We start from the raw sequence: 15176 nt of genomic DNA, 5'->3' as shown, positions 1-15176 counted from the left end.
AATATGATTTTCAATAAGGCAGAGGAGCTTGGATTACAACCAAGGTTCAATTGCCCAGCAAAATTGAGCACAATTGTTCAGCAAAGAGACGGACATTTAGTGACTAAGGGATTTTCAGACCTTCCCAATGAAAAGACCAGAGCTCAATAGAAAATTTCCTTTTCAAATACATGACTCAAGAGAGGTATAAAAAGGGAAATGGGGGGAAAGAAAAGAAAAATAAATTTGTTATTCAATATGGGCAAAGTGTTTACATCCCTACATGGGAGGAAGATACTTATTGATGTTGAAAATTGTATTTTTATTATATTTAAAAGAATATACATAGATAGAGTGGGTAGATACAAATTAACTGATGTGATGACAAAGAATTTAATTAAAAGGTGAGAAAGGATTGTAAGGGGTGAAGAGGAAAGAAGGTGGAAGAAAAGGGTAAATTACATCTCTGGAAGAGGCACAAAACAAAAAAGAAGGAAGGAAGTTGAACACTATTTGAGCTTCAATTTCTTTGGTTTTGGTTCAAGGAGGGAACCACATATTCATTTAAGTATAGAAATCTAACTTGCCCTACAGGAATAGGAGGGAAAATAGGAAAGAAAAGGGAGAGGGGCTGATAGACAGGAGGGAAGATTAAGAGAAGCAGTGGTTCAAAATAAAACTCATTTGTGGAGGGGAAGAGAGAAAGGAGAAATAAAATTATAAAAGAGGGGATAGGATGGAGAAAAAGACACAGATCCTAATGTAACTGTGAATGTGAATGGGATCAAGTCTCTCATAAAACAGAAGTAGCAGAAAAGAATATAAATCACAATCCTGCAATATATTTTTTATAAGAAACATTTGAAAGAGGGGGATACATAGAGGGTAAAGGTAAAAGGTTGGAGTAGAATATATTATGCCTCAGCTAATGTAAAAAATCAGGATTAGCAATTCTAATCTCAGACAAAGCAAAAATAGATCTAATCAAAAGATATAAGGAGGGAAACTATATCCTGCTAAATGTGACCATGCAAATTGAAATAATATCATTACTACACATATGCACAAAGTAGTATAACATCCAAATTCTTAGAGGAGAAGATAAGAGAGTTGCAAGAAGAAATAGAGAGCAAAACTACACTATTGTGGGACCTCAACCTCCCTGTCTCTGAACTTGATTAATCCAGCCTCTAAATAAACAAGAAAGAAGTTAAAGAGGTGAATGGAATTCTGGAAAAGGTAGATATGGTAGACCTCGGGGGAAACTTGAATGGGTACATGGCACATACATACAAACTGGCCATATGTTAGTGCATAAAAACCTCACAATTCAGTGCAAACGGGCAGAAAATATTCAATCCATCCTTTTCAGATCATGATGCAATAAAATTAGATATAATAAAGGCAGTGGAAAGATAGACCAAAAGAAATTGGAAATTAAAAAATCTAATCCTAAAGAATGAGTGGCTCAAACAACAAATCATAGAAACAATAACTTCATTCAAGGGAATGACAGTAATAAAACAATCTAACAAAACTTATGGGATGCAGTGAAAGCAGTTTTTACAGAAAGTTTTACATCTCTGAATACTTAAATGAATAAAATAGAGAAAGAGGAGATCATTGTATTGGCATGCAACTGAAAAACACTAGAAAACGGAACAAATTGAAAATCCCAAAGAAAATCCCAAATTAGAAATACTGAAAAACAAAAGAGAGATTAATAAAGTTAAAATTAAGAAAACTATTGAGCTAAAAAATAAAACTAAGAGCTGGTTTTATGAAAAAGAGAATAAAATTGATAAACATTTGGTCAATTTGCTCTAAAAAAGAAAGAAGAAAAACAAATTACCTGTATCAAAAATGAAAAGGGTGAACTCACATCTAGTGAAGAGGAAATCAAAACAATCATTAGAAATTACTTTGTCCAATTCTATGCCCATAAATTTGGCAATCTTAGTGAAATGAATGAATATTTACAAAAATATAAATGCCTAGATTAACAGAAGAGGAAGTAAAATACTCAAATAATCCCACCTCAGAAAAAGAAATTGAACAAGCCCTCAATTAACTCCCTAGGAAAAAAATCTCCAGGGCCAGATAGATGGGTTTACAAGCAAATTCTATTAAACATTTCAAGAAGAGTTCATTCCAATACAATATAGACTATTTTGGGAAAACTGGCAAAGAAGGAGTCCTACCAAATTCTTTTTATGACACAATTATGTTTCTTAACCCAGAAAGAGCCAAAACAGAAGGAAAAATATAGACCAATTTCCTTAATGAATGTAGGTCCAAAAATTTTAATAAGATATTAACAAAAAGATTACAAAAAAAAATCATCAGGAGAATAGTATACTTTGATCAGGTATCATTTATACTGGGAATGCAGGGCTGGTCGAATATTAGGAAAACTATCAGCATTATTGATCATATCAACAACAAAACTAAGAGAAACCATATGATTATCTCAATAGATGCAAAAAAAAGTTTTTGACAAAATACAACACCTGTTCCTATTGAAAACACTGGAGAGCATGGGGAATACATGGAGCCTTTCTTAAATTGATAAGTAGAACCTAACTAAAACCATCAGCAAGCATTACTGACAATGGGGATAAACCAGATACATTTAAAATATTGATGGTGAGAAAAGGATGCCAATTATTACTACTTTTATTCAATATGGTACTAGAAATGTTAGCTTTCACAATAAGAGATGAAAAAGAAATAGAAGGAATTAGAATAGGCAAAGAAGAAAGTAAGGTATCACTCTTTGCCGGTGATTGATGATTTACTTAGATAACCCTAGAGAATCAAGTAAAAACAAAACTACTTGAAATAATATGCAACCTTGGCCAAGTTACAGGATGCAAAATAAGCCTACATTAATCACCTGCATTTCTGTATATTATTAACAGAACTCAACAGCAAGAGACAGAAAGAGAAATTTTATTTAAAGTTACTGTAGACATGGTAAAATATTTGAGAGTCTACCTTCCAAACAAACCCAGGGACTATATGAACACAATTATAAAACATTTTTCACACAAATAAAGTCAGATATAAATAATTATAAAAGCATCAGTAGCTCATATTTAGGCTGAGCTAATATAATAAAAATGACAATTGGACCTAAATTAATTTACTTATTCAGTGCCACACTGAAAAAAAAAAACTACCAAAAAATTACTTTCTAGAATTAGAAAAATAATATCAAAATTCATCTGAAAGAACAAAATATGCAGAATATCAAGAAATTTATGAAAAGAAATGCTAGGGAAGGTGGCCTAGCCCTACCAGATCTCAAACTGTATTATAAAGCAGCAATCATCAAAACCACTTGATAGTGGCTAAGAAATAGATGGGTAGATGGGTGGAATAGATTAGGTACACAAGACTTAGTAGTTATTGATTATAACAGTCTATTGTTTGATAAACCCAAGGACCCCAGCTTCTGGGATAAGAACTCACTGTTTGACAAAAACTATTGTGAAAAATGTAAAATAGTGTGGTAGTAACTGGGCATAGACCAACACCTGACACAATGTATCAGAATAAAGTACAAATGTGCATACAATCTAGGTATAAAGACTGATACTATAAACAAAGGAAATGAGCAAAGAATAGCTTATTTGTCAGATTTATGGAGACTGGAGGAATTTATGACCAGACAAGGGATAGAGAACATTATGAAATGCAAAATGGATAACTTTAATTACATGAAATTAAAAAGATTTTGCACAAACCCAATGCAACCAAGATAAAGAGGGAAGCAGAAAACTGGGAAAGAACTTTTACTACTGTCTGTGATAAAGGCCTAATTTCTAAAATATATAAAGAACTGAGTCAATTTTTTTTAAGAATATAAATCATTCCTCAACTGATAATTGGTCAAAGGATATGGACAGGCAGTTTTCAGAGGAAGAAATTAAAAGTATCCTCTAAAGCACTATTGATTAGAGAGATGAAAATCAAAACAACTTTGAGGAACCACCTCACAAGTATCAGATTGACTAACATGACAAAACAGGAAAAAGATAAATGCTGGAGAAGATGTGGGAGTGTTGGAACACTAATTCATTGTTTGTTGACCTGTGAGCTGATAATGATTCTGGAGAGCAATTTGCAACTATGCCCAAAGGGATATAAAGATGTGCATACCCTTTGATCCAGCTATATTGCTTCTAGGAGTGTATCCCAAAGAGATCATAAAAATGGGAAAAGCATCCACATGTACAAAAATATTTGTAGCAACTCTTTTTGTGTTAACCAAGAACTGGAAATTGAGGGGATTACCACCAATTGGAGAATGGCTAAACAAATGTGGTATATAGATGTAATGGAAAACTATTTTCCTATAAGAAAGGATGAACAGTCAGACTTCAGAAAAAAAAACTGAAAAGTCTTATAGGAACTGATTTTGAGTGACATGAGCAGAACCAGGAGAACACTATACAAGTTAGAGCAAGAGTATAGGAGGACTGTTTCCGATAGATAGCCCTTCACAGAAATGCAAGGACCTAAAACATTTCCAAAGGACTCTTGAGGCGAAATGCCATCCACATCCAGAGAAAGAAGTACAGAGTCAGGATGCTGAATGAAGCAGACTATTTCCTCTTTTGGTACATTTTATTTTGTTCTGGTTTTTCTCATGGTTTCTCCTGTTTGTTTTAAATCTTCTATGCAACCTGACTAAACTGAAAATGTTTTTAATAATAATGTATGTGTAGAACCCATGTAAGATTGTATGCCATCTTTAGGAGGCTTGGGGAAAGGAGGAGGAGCAAAATCAAAACTTATGGAAATGACTGTTGAAAACTGAAAACCAACAAATTAATTAATTTTTTTAAAAGTGAAATTTGTTGGAGCTAGCTTGAACTGACTCAAAGCTGAAAAAAGGTGATTATTAAAATGTCAGTATTAGCATTTTTAAAAATTGGCAAATGCTACAAGTCACATCTTTATTATTTTGTTGAATCAAATTTAAGGAGTTGGTTCAGAAAAATGTTGATTGAGGAGAATAAATGTAAAAGTTTCTCATCCACTTTTCTCCCCTTTGAAGAACTGGTTGCTTTTTTAAAATTAATTTATTTGTTTTCAGTTTTCTACAATACTTTCATACATCTCAGATTTTTTCCCCACTTCTCTAAGCCCCCTCCATGAGATGGCATGCAATCTGATATGGGTTCTACACATACATTTTATTAAACACATTTTCACATTAATCATATTGCATAGAAGAATTAAAATGAATGGGATAAACCATGAGAAAAAAACAAAACAAAACACAAGAGAAAATATTCTGCTTCATTCTATGTTCCAATTCCATAGCTTTTTCTCTGGATGTGGATGACATTGTGCCTCGAGTCCTTTTAGAATGTTTTAGATCTTTGCATTGCTGTGGAGGACTAGTTCTATGAGAAACAGTCCTCACACACTGGGGCTGATACTGTGTACAATGTTCTCTTGTTTTAGCTCATTTAACTCATGTTAATACATATAAGCCTTTCCAGGTTTTTCTGAAGTCCAATTGCTGATCATTTCTTTTTTCATTTTTATATTATTATTATTTTATTTGTTTTCAGTGTTCTATAATCACTTCTATATACCTTAGATTTTTTCCCCTCCTTCCCCTCCTTCCCCCCTACCTCCCTACTCCCTTCCTGAGATGGCATGCAATTTAAGTTTAGGTTAGGTTCTACACATACATTCCTATTAAATACATTTTCACCTTAGTCATGTTGCATCGAAGAATTAAAATGAATGGGAGAAATCATAAAGCAAACCAAAGTGTAGTACAAAAGAAAATGATCTGCTGCATTCTGTGATTGAATTCCATATTCTTTCTCTGGATGTGGAAGGCATTTTGTCATAAGAGATCATTGGGGGGGCGGAGCCAAGATGGCAGAGTAGAAAGACACACATACACTAGCTCCAAACCCACAGCCCATAAAATATTTGTAAAGAAGAACTCCCAAAATATTCTGGAGCAGCAGAAGCCACAGAACAACAGAGCAGACGAGATTTCTGTTCCAGAGAGCCCTCTAAACTTCTCGCAAAAGGTCCATCATGCCCCGGACCCAGAGCTGAGCCCAGCCCTGCCTTGGCTACATGGCACTGAAAGGAGCAGATCTGAGCAGGCTTCAGGGTAGGAATCTCCAGTGGCCACGCAGGTCCCTCCACCCATGGGCCCCAAAAGTTGGTGAGAGGGTCTTCTCAGCTTGCTGAGAGAAGAGTGGGGTCCCTCGATAACTCAGGCCCCCTCGGGAGGCAGCAGTGGAGGTGAGAGCAGACAAGCGCTCCCCAAGCAGGCAGGAGCTCAGATCCATTGTTGAAAGTCTCCACATAAACCTCTTGAGGGAACTGAGTCCCGTGTGGCAGCCCTGCCCCCACCTGAGCACCTGAACTTAATCTCACACTGAATAGCAGCCCTGCCCCCACCCAAAGCCCTGAGTCTGGGAAGTAGCATTTGAATCTCAGACCCCAAGCACTGGCTGGGCGGATCTGGAGGCAAAATGGGTGTGAAGAGAATACTCAGAAATCAAGTCACTGGCTGGGAAAATGCCCAGAAAAGGGAAAAAAATAAGACTATAGAAGGTTACTTTCTTGGTGAACAGGTATTTCCTCTCTTCCTTTCTGATGAGGAAGAACAATGCTTACAATCAGGGAAAGACACAGCAGTCAAGGCTTCTGTATCCCAGCCAATGGGCTCAGGCCATGGAAGAGCTCAAAAAGGATTTTGAAAATTAAGTTAGAGAGGTGGAGGAAAAACTGGGAAGAGAAATGAGAGACATGCAAGCAAAGCATGAAAAACAAGTAAGCATCTTGCTAAAGAAGACCCAAAAAAATGCTGAAGAAAATAACACCTTGAAAAATAGGCTAACTCAATTGACAAAAGAGGTTCAAAAAGACAATGAGGAGAAAAATGCTTTAAAAGGCAGAATTAGCCAAATGGAAAAGGAGGTTCAAAAGCTCACTGAAGAAAATAGTTCTTTCAAAATTAGAATGGAACAGATGGAGGCCAATGACTTTATGAGAAACCAAGAAATCACAAAACAAAACCAAAAGAATGAAAAAATGGAAGATAATGTGAAATATCTCATTGGAAAAACAATTGACCTGGAAAACAGATCCAGGAGAGAAAATTTAAAAATTATGGGACTGCCTGAAAGCCATGATCAAGAAAAGAGCCTAGACATCATCTTTCATGAAATTATCAAGGAAAACTGCCCTGAGATTCTAGAACCAGAGGGCAAAATAAGTATTTAAGAAACCCACAGATCACTACCTAAAAGAGATCCAAAAAAAAAACCTCTTAGGAACATTGTGGCCAAATTCCAGAGTTCCCAGGTCAAGGAGAAAATATTGCAAGCAGCTAGAAAGAAACAATTCAAGTATTGTGGAAATACAATCAGGATAACACAAGATCTAGCAGCTTCCACATTAAGGGATCAAAGAGAGTGGAATAGGATATTCCAGAAGTCAAAGGAACTAGAACTAAAACCAAGAATCACCTACCCAGCAAAACTGAGTATAATACTTCCGGGGAAAAATTGGTCTTTCAATGAAATAGAGGACTTTCAAGCATTCTTGATGAAAAGACCAGAGCTGAAACTAAAATTTGACTTTCAAACACAAGAATGAAGAGAAGCATGAAAAGGTAAACAGGAAAGAGAAGTCATAAGGGAGTTACTAAAGTTGAACTGTTTACATTCCTACATGGAAAGACTATATTTGTAACTCTTGAAACTTTTCAGTATCTAGGTACTGGGTGGGATTACACACACACACGCACACACATAGAGACAGAGTGCACAGAGTGAATTGAAGAGGATGGGATCATATGTTAAAAAAATGAAATCAAGCAGTGAGAGAGAAATATATTGGGAGAGAAAGGGAGAAATGGAATGTGGCAAATTATCTCTCATAAAAGAGGCAATCAAAAGACTTTTTAGAGGAGGGAAAAAGAGGGGAGGTGAGAGAAAAACATGAAATTTACTCTCATCACATTCCACTAAAGGAAGGAATAAAATGCACACTCAGTTTCGTATGAAAACCTATCTTACAATACAGAAAAGTGGGGGAAAAGGGGATAAGCAGGGTGTGGGGGATGATGGAAGGGAGGGCATGGGGAGGAGGGTGCAATTTGAGGTCAACACTCATGGGGAGGGATAGGACCAAAAGAGAGAATAGAAGTAATGGGGGACAGGATAGGATGGAGGGAAATATAGTTAGTCTTATACAACAGGACTATTATGGAGGTCATTTGCAAAACTACACAAATATGGCCTATATTGAATTGCTTGCCTTCCAAAGGGAAGGGGTGGGTAGGGAGGGATGAAGAGAAGTTGTAACTCAAAGTTTTAGGAACAACTGTTGAGTACTGTTCTTGCTACTAGGAAACAACAAATACAGGTAAAGGGGTATAGAAAGTTATTTGGCCCTACAGGACAAAAGAGAAGATGGAGACAAGGGCAGAGAGGGATGATAGAAGAGAGGGCAGATTGGTGATAGGGGCAATTAGAATGCTCGGTGTTTTGGGGTGAGGGGAGGGGAGAAAAGGGGAGAAAATTTGGAACCCAAAATTTTGTGAAAATGAGTGTTAAAAGTTAAATAAAAAAATAAAATATATTAAGTTTGCTCACAAAAAAAAAGAGAGCGAGATCATTGGGAATTTTTAAAGTCCTTGCATTGCAATGAAGTTCTAAGTCTACCAGAAAAAAAAAATCCTTGTACATTGTGGTTGTTGCTATGTATAAAATTCTCCTAGTTCTGCTCCTTTCACTCAGCATCAAGTCATATAAGTCTTTCCAGGCCTCTCTAAAGTCTTCCTGTTCATCATTTCTTATAGTACAATAGTATTCCATTACATTCATATATCACATCTTGTTAAGCCATTTCCCAATTGATGGACATTCCCTTGATTTCCAGGTTTTGGCCACCACAAAAAGTGCTGCTATAAAATTTTTATACAAGTGGGACCTGTTCACATTTCTATGATCTCTTTGGAATACAGTCCTAGAAACAATATCACTGAGTCAAAGGGTATGCACATTTTTTTGTAGCCCTTTGGGCATAGTTCCAAATTGCTCTCCAGAATGATTGGATCAGCTCACAGCTCCACCAACCACGATTTAGTGTTCCAACTCTCCCACATCTTCTCCAACATTTATCATCTTCCTGTTTTGTCATGTTAACCAATCTGATTGGTGTGATGAGGTACCTCAGAGTTGTTTTGATTCGCATCTCTAATGAATAATAATTTATGGCATTTTTTCATGTGACTATGGATATCTTTAATTTTTTCCTCTGAAAACTGCCTGTCCATATCCTTTGACCAATTATCAATATTAGGGAATGACTCGTATTCTTAAGAATATTGACTCAGGTTTTATATATTTTAAAAATTAAGCCTTTATCACAGACACGAGTTGTAAAAATTCTTTCCCAGTTTTCTGCTTCCCTCCTAATCTTGGTTGCATTGCCTTTGTTTGGGGAAAAACTATTCACTTCAGTGTAATCAAAGTTATCCATTTTGTACTTCACAATGTTCTCTATCTGTTGTTTCAGTATAAATTTCTCCATTCTCCATAAATCTGACAAATACTCTATTTCTTGCTGCTCTATTTTTTTTTTTTTATAGTATCAGTCTTTATACCGAGATCATATATTCATTTGGACTTTATTCTGGTACACGTTGTCAGGCATTGGTCTATGCCCAGTTTCTGTCACACTATTTTACAGTTTGCCCAGCAGTTTTTGTCAAACAGTTTTCTTCACCAATTTTCACAAATAATCCATATAGTATTAGATTTAATTGTTCTTGACAGAATTCACTTGTAAATCCATCTGGCCCTGGAGATTTGTCCTAGAAATTTCATTTGACAGCTTGCTCAATTTCTTTTTTGGAGATGGGATTATTTAAGTATTTAATTTCCTCTTCTGTTAATCTGGGCAATTTATATTTTTAAAATATTCATTCATCTTACTTAGATGTCAAATTTATGGGCATACAGTTGGGCAAGGTAATTTCTAATTATTGTTTTGATTTCCTCATTTTGGGAAGTGAGTTCACCCTTTTCATATTTGATACTGATAATTTGGTTTTCTTCTTTCTTTTTTAAAATCAAATTGACCAAAGGTTTATCAATTTTCTTTCTCTTTATAAAACCAGCTCTTAGTTTTATTCATTAGTTCAATATCTTTCTTAATTTCAATTTTATTAATCTCTCCTTTGGATTTCAGTATTCCTAATTTGGTATTTACTTGAAGATTTTCAATTTGTTCTTTTTTCTATCTTTTTCAGCTGTATGTCCAATTCGTTGATTTCCTCTTTCTCTGTTTTAATTATGTAGGTGTTCAGACATATAAAACTTCCATTAAGAAATACTTTCACTGCATCTCATAAGTTTGCTACGTTGTTTCATTATTGTCATTCTCTTGAGTAAAGTTATAGATTGTTTCCATGATTTGTTGTTTAACCCACTCATCCTTTAGGATTACAATACTTAGTTTCCAATTAATTTTTGGTATCTTTCCATTGCCATTCGTTACATATAATTTTTATTGCATTATGATCTGAGAAGGATATATTAATTGCCTCTGCCTTGCTGCACTGGATTGTGAGGTTTTATGACCTAATACATGGTCAGTTTTTGTGTAGGTGCCATTTCCTGCTGAGATAAAGGTACCTTTATACCCCCACTCAATTTTCTCCAGAGATACATAATATCTACCTTAACCACAGTTCTATTCTCCATGTTAACTTCTTTCTTGTTTATTTTGAGGTTTGATTTATAAAATTCAGAAAGAGGGAGATGTTGAGGTCCACCATTAGTATAGTTTTGCTGTCTATTTCCTCCTGTAACTCTCTTATCTTCTCTAAGAATTTGCATGCTATACCACTTGGTGCATACGTGTTTAGTAATGATATTACTTCATTGTCTGTGAAGCCTTTAGCAGGGTGTAGCTTCTTTCCTTCTCTCTCATGATTAGTCTATTTCTGCTTTTCCTTTGTCTGAGATTAGGATTATTATCCCTGATTTTTTTTTTTTACATCAGGTAATGCACAATATATTCTCCTCCAACCTTTTAACTTTACCCTGTGTGTATCCTGCTGTTTCAAATCTGTTTCTTGTAAATAACGTAGTGTTGGGTTATGGTTTTTAATCCATTCTGCTATCTGCCTCCATTTTGTGGGAGAGTTCATCCCATTCACATTCACAGTTATGGATACTATCTGTGTCTTTCTCTCCATCCTATTTCCCTCTCCTCAATTATGCATTTGGTTCTCCCATCACCCTTCCTTTCCACAATAAAGTTTCAATTTTTGATCACCACCTTCCTCAGTCTTCCCTCCCTTTCATTTCCCTTATACCTTACTACTTCTTTCCTTCCTTTTAACTTCCCCTCTCTTTTCTTTCCCTTTCCCCTCCTGCTGCCTACAGGACAAGTTAGACTTCTATATTTAACTAAGTTTATTGTTCCCTACTTGAACCAAGTCAGATGAGAGTAAATCTCAAACAGTGCTCATCTCCCTCCCCTCTTTCCCTCTACTATAATATATTTTTGTGCCTCTTCCTGTCATGTAGTTTACCTTTTTCTGTCTCTTCCTTTTCACATCTCCAGTTACAATCCCTTCACTCCCTTGACACATTTTTTAATCATCACACCACTTAATTTATACCAACTCCTTCTATCTCTGTATATCCTTTTTAAGTATCATAACAATTGTACAATTTCCAAGATTAACAAGTGTCACCTTCCCTTATAAGGATTTAAACAGTTTGCCCACATTGTGTAATAAGTTTTTTACTCCCTTTTTATCTTTTTGTGCCTTTTTGAGACTTGTATTTGAAGATCAATTGAGTTCTGGCCTTTTCATTAGAAAGATCTCATAATCCTTTATTTCATTGAATTTTCATCTCCTTGCCTGAAATGTTGTATTGAATTTTGCTGGGTAATTTATCCTTGGTTACAGTCCAAGCTCCTTTGCATTAAGAAATATCATCTTCCAGTCTCTGTGATCTTTTAATGTAGAAGCTGCAAGGTTCTGTGTGATGCTGACTGTAGTTCCTTGATATAGGAATCATTTTGTTTTCTGGCTGCTTGCAGTATTTTCTTCTTAACTTGATAGTTCTGGAATTTGACAATATTCCTTGACATTTTCAGTTTGAGATGTCTTTCTGGAGGTGATTGGTGGATTCTTTTTACTTTAATTAAATTATTTTATTTATTTTCAGCATTCAACAATCACTTCTACATATCTTAGATTTTTTCCACTCCCTCCCCCTCATTCTTTCCTCTTTTCTCACTCCCTCCCTGAGATATTATATAGGTTCTACATGCACATTCCTATTAGATATATGTTGCACAGAAGATTTAAAATGAAAGGGAGAAACCGTAAAACCAAACCAAACCAAACAAAACATAATACAAAAGAGAATGGTATGCTTCTGTCTGCGACCCAATTCCATAGTTCTTTCTATGGAATATGTTTTGCTGCAAGAGTCCCCTGGAAATTGTTTAAGTCCTTGCATTGCAGTGAAATACTAAGTCTACCAGTAAAATTCCTTGTACACTGTGGTTGTTGCAGTGCACAAAGTTCTCCTGGTTCTGCTCTTTTCACTCAGCATCAAGTCATATAAGTCTTTCCAAGCCTCCTTGAAGTCTTCCTGTTCATTGTTTCTTATAGTACAATAGTATTTCATTACATTCATTTACCACAACTTGTTTAGCCATTCCCCAATTGATGGGCATTCCCTTGATTTCCAGTTCTTGGCAACCACATGTGGGACTCTTTCCTATTTTTATGATCTCTTTGCAATATAATCCTAGAAGTGACCTTGCTGGGTCAAAGGCTATGAACATTTTGGTAACCCTTTGGGCATAATAACAATTGCATTCCAGAATTGGTCGGTCAGCTCACTGCTCCACAAACAATGATTTAGTGTTCCCACTCTCCCACATCTTCTCCAACATTTATCATCTTCCTGTTTTGTCATGTTAGCCAATCTGATAGGTGTGATATGGTACCTCAGAGTTGTTTTGATGAGCATCTCTCTATTCAATAGTGATTTAGAACATTTTTTCATATGACTATGGATAGCTTTAGTTACTTACTCTGAAAACTTCTTGTTCATATTCTTTGACCATTTATCAATGGGGAATGACTTGTATTCCTGTACATTTGACACAATTCTCCATATATTTTAGAAATGAGGCCTTTATCACAGATACTAGTTGCAAAAATTCTTTTCCAGTTTTCTGCTTTCCTTCTAATCTTGGTTGTATTGAGTTTGTTTGTGCAAAAATATTTCATTTGAATATAACCAAAATTATCCATTTTTGCACTTCGTAATATTCTCTATCTCTTGTTAAGTTAAAAATTTCTCCATTCTCTATAAATCTGACAAATATATTATTCCTTGCTCCCCTAATTTGTTTTGTGGTAGCCAAAAACTGGAAATCAAAGGGATGTCCATTGATTGGTGAATTCATTTGATCACTATTTTGCTGTCTGGATCTAGGACTTCATGGCAGTTTTCATGGATGATTTCCTGGACTATAATGCCCAAGTTCTTTTTTTTTTATCATGGCTTTTTGTTAGACTAATAATTCTTAGATTTTCTCTCCTGAATTTGTTTTCTAGTTCTCTGTTTTTGCAATGAGATATTTTGCATTTTCTTCTATTTTTTTCATTACTAAGATTCCATTTGACTGAATGTTGATGTCTCATAGAGTTATTAGTTTCTACTTGCCCAATTCTGGTTTTCAATAGAATGTTTATTTCAGTTAACTTTTGTATCTCCTTTTCCATTTTCCAATTGTTCCTTTTAAGGAATTCTTTTCTCCAGTTAAGTTTTGTACTTTCTTTTCCATTTGCCCAATTTTCCTTTTTAAGGAGCTGTTCTCTTCGGTGAACTTTTTTCATATTTTTAAAATCATTAGCCATTTTTTCTGCCTCTCTAATTTGGCTTTTAAAATCTCTCTTGAGCTCTTCTAAGAACGCTCTTCAGGCTTGAGACCAGTTCACATTCCCTTCTGAAGTTTCAAATGGGAGTACAGTCTCAATGCTGATTCCTTCTGTATTTGTGTTTTGAAATTTATCCTCATAGTAAGATTCTATGTTCTTTTATTTTCTGGTTTGTTTCCTGCTTGTGATGATTGCCCTTTTCATGGCTTTTAAAGTGGATTCTGCTCCTCATGCACAGGGGGCTCTGTCCCAAGGTCCTGGTGCTGAGAACTTGATCCTTTGTGTATTGTGGCCTCTGGTTCTTTCAGCCAGAAGCTAGAATACTGTAGCTTGTGAGCTAGCTGGTGTACCAAGACAGAGGGCAGGTGAAGTCTTTTTGAGTTTCTTGGGCCTTATCCTGAAGCTCACTGTGTGAGATGCGGGGGAGGGATGATCTGGCCCAAGGAGTTCTCATCTTCTGAACTAGAGCACAGGCAGGCTCAGTAGTTGATAAACCCTGTCTGTGCTGATGTCTTTCTGATTCCTCTGGCTATGCTAAGGCACCTCTGGGGTCCTGGTGTGGGTGATTAAGGACTCTACCTCATAGGACTCAGGATCTCCTCATGGTTCATGGACATGGAACTGTGTGAGATAGCTCTGGTCCTGCACTGTTCCCCATCAGTCACAGCAAGAGGTTGTCTCTTTGATCTAAGAGACTGTTCAACCCTTTGGCTGATCCCAGTGTTACTGGATTTTTCCTGGGGAAATATTCTCTCTGTTTTTCATGGTCCAAAGGGGAGGAGGAGAACACTTACTCATCACTCTACCATCTTGGCTTCCAGAACTTCAAGTAGGTGACTTACAGACGTTTAATCTGTAGGCTGATAGTCTCAGGAGTGGCTCCTGCTATAACCTGGGGTCCTGGGCTTCTTTCTCACTCACTTCCCCTGGACTCCTGTCCTGGACTGAATTGTTTGAGAATACACACTGTTGTTTCTGCTTCAGTCCACTCTGGAGGTTCCTGCTTTGCTCTGCTATAGTATGGTCTGTGCTTATGCAGCCTGTGAGCTCCATGTCCCCCTGCCCAGTGTAATTAATCCTTCCTATTCACCTTCCAAGCTGTCCTGGGCTGGAAATCTGCCACACCCTTTCTCCTAGTGGATTTTGCCTCTCTAAAATTTGTTCAGACTCTCTTTTTAGAGATATCTGAAGGAATTTGTGGGAGACCTTAGGTGAGTAG

Source organism: Notamacropus eugenii, chromosome 2 (genome assembly GCF_028372415.1).
Source record: "Notamacropus eugenii isolate mMacEug1 chromosome 2, mMacEug1.pri_v2, whole genome shotgun sequence".
NCBI lineage: Eukaryota > Metazoa > Chordata > Mammalia > Diprotodontia > Macropodidae > Notamacropus > Notamacropus eugenii.
The sequence above is the reverse complement of the archived record's forward strand: the minus strand, read 5'-3'. Positions refer to the sequence as shown.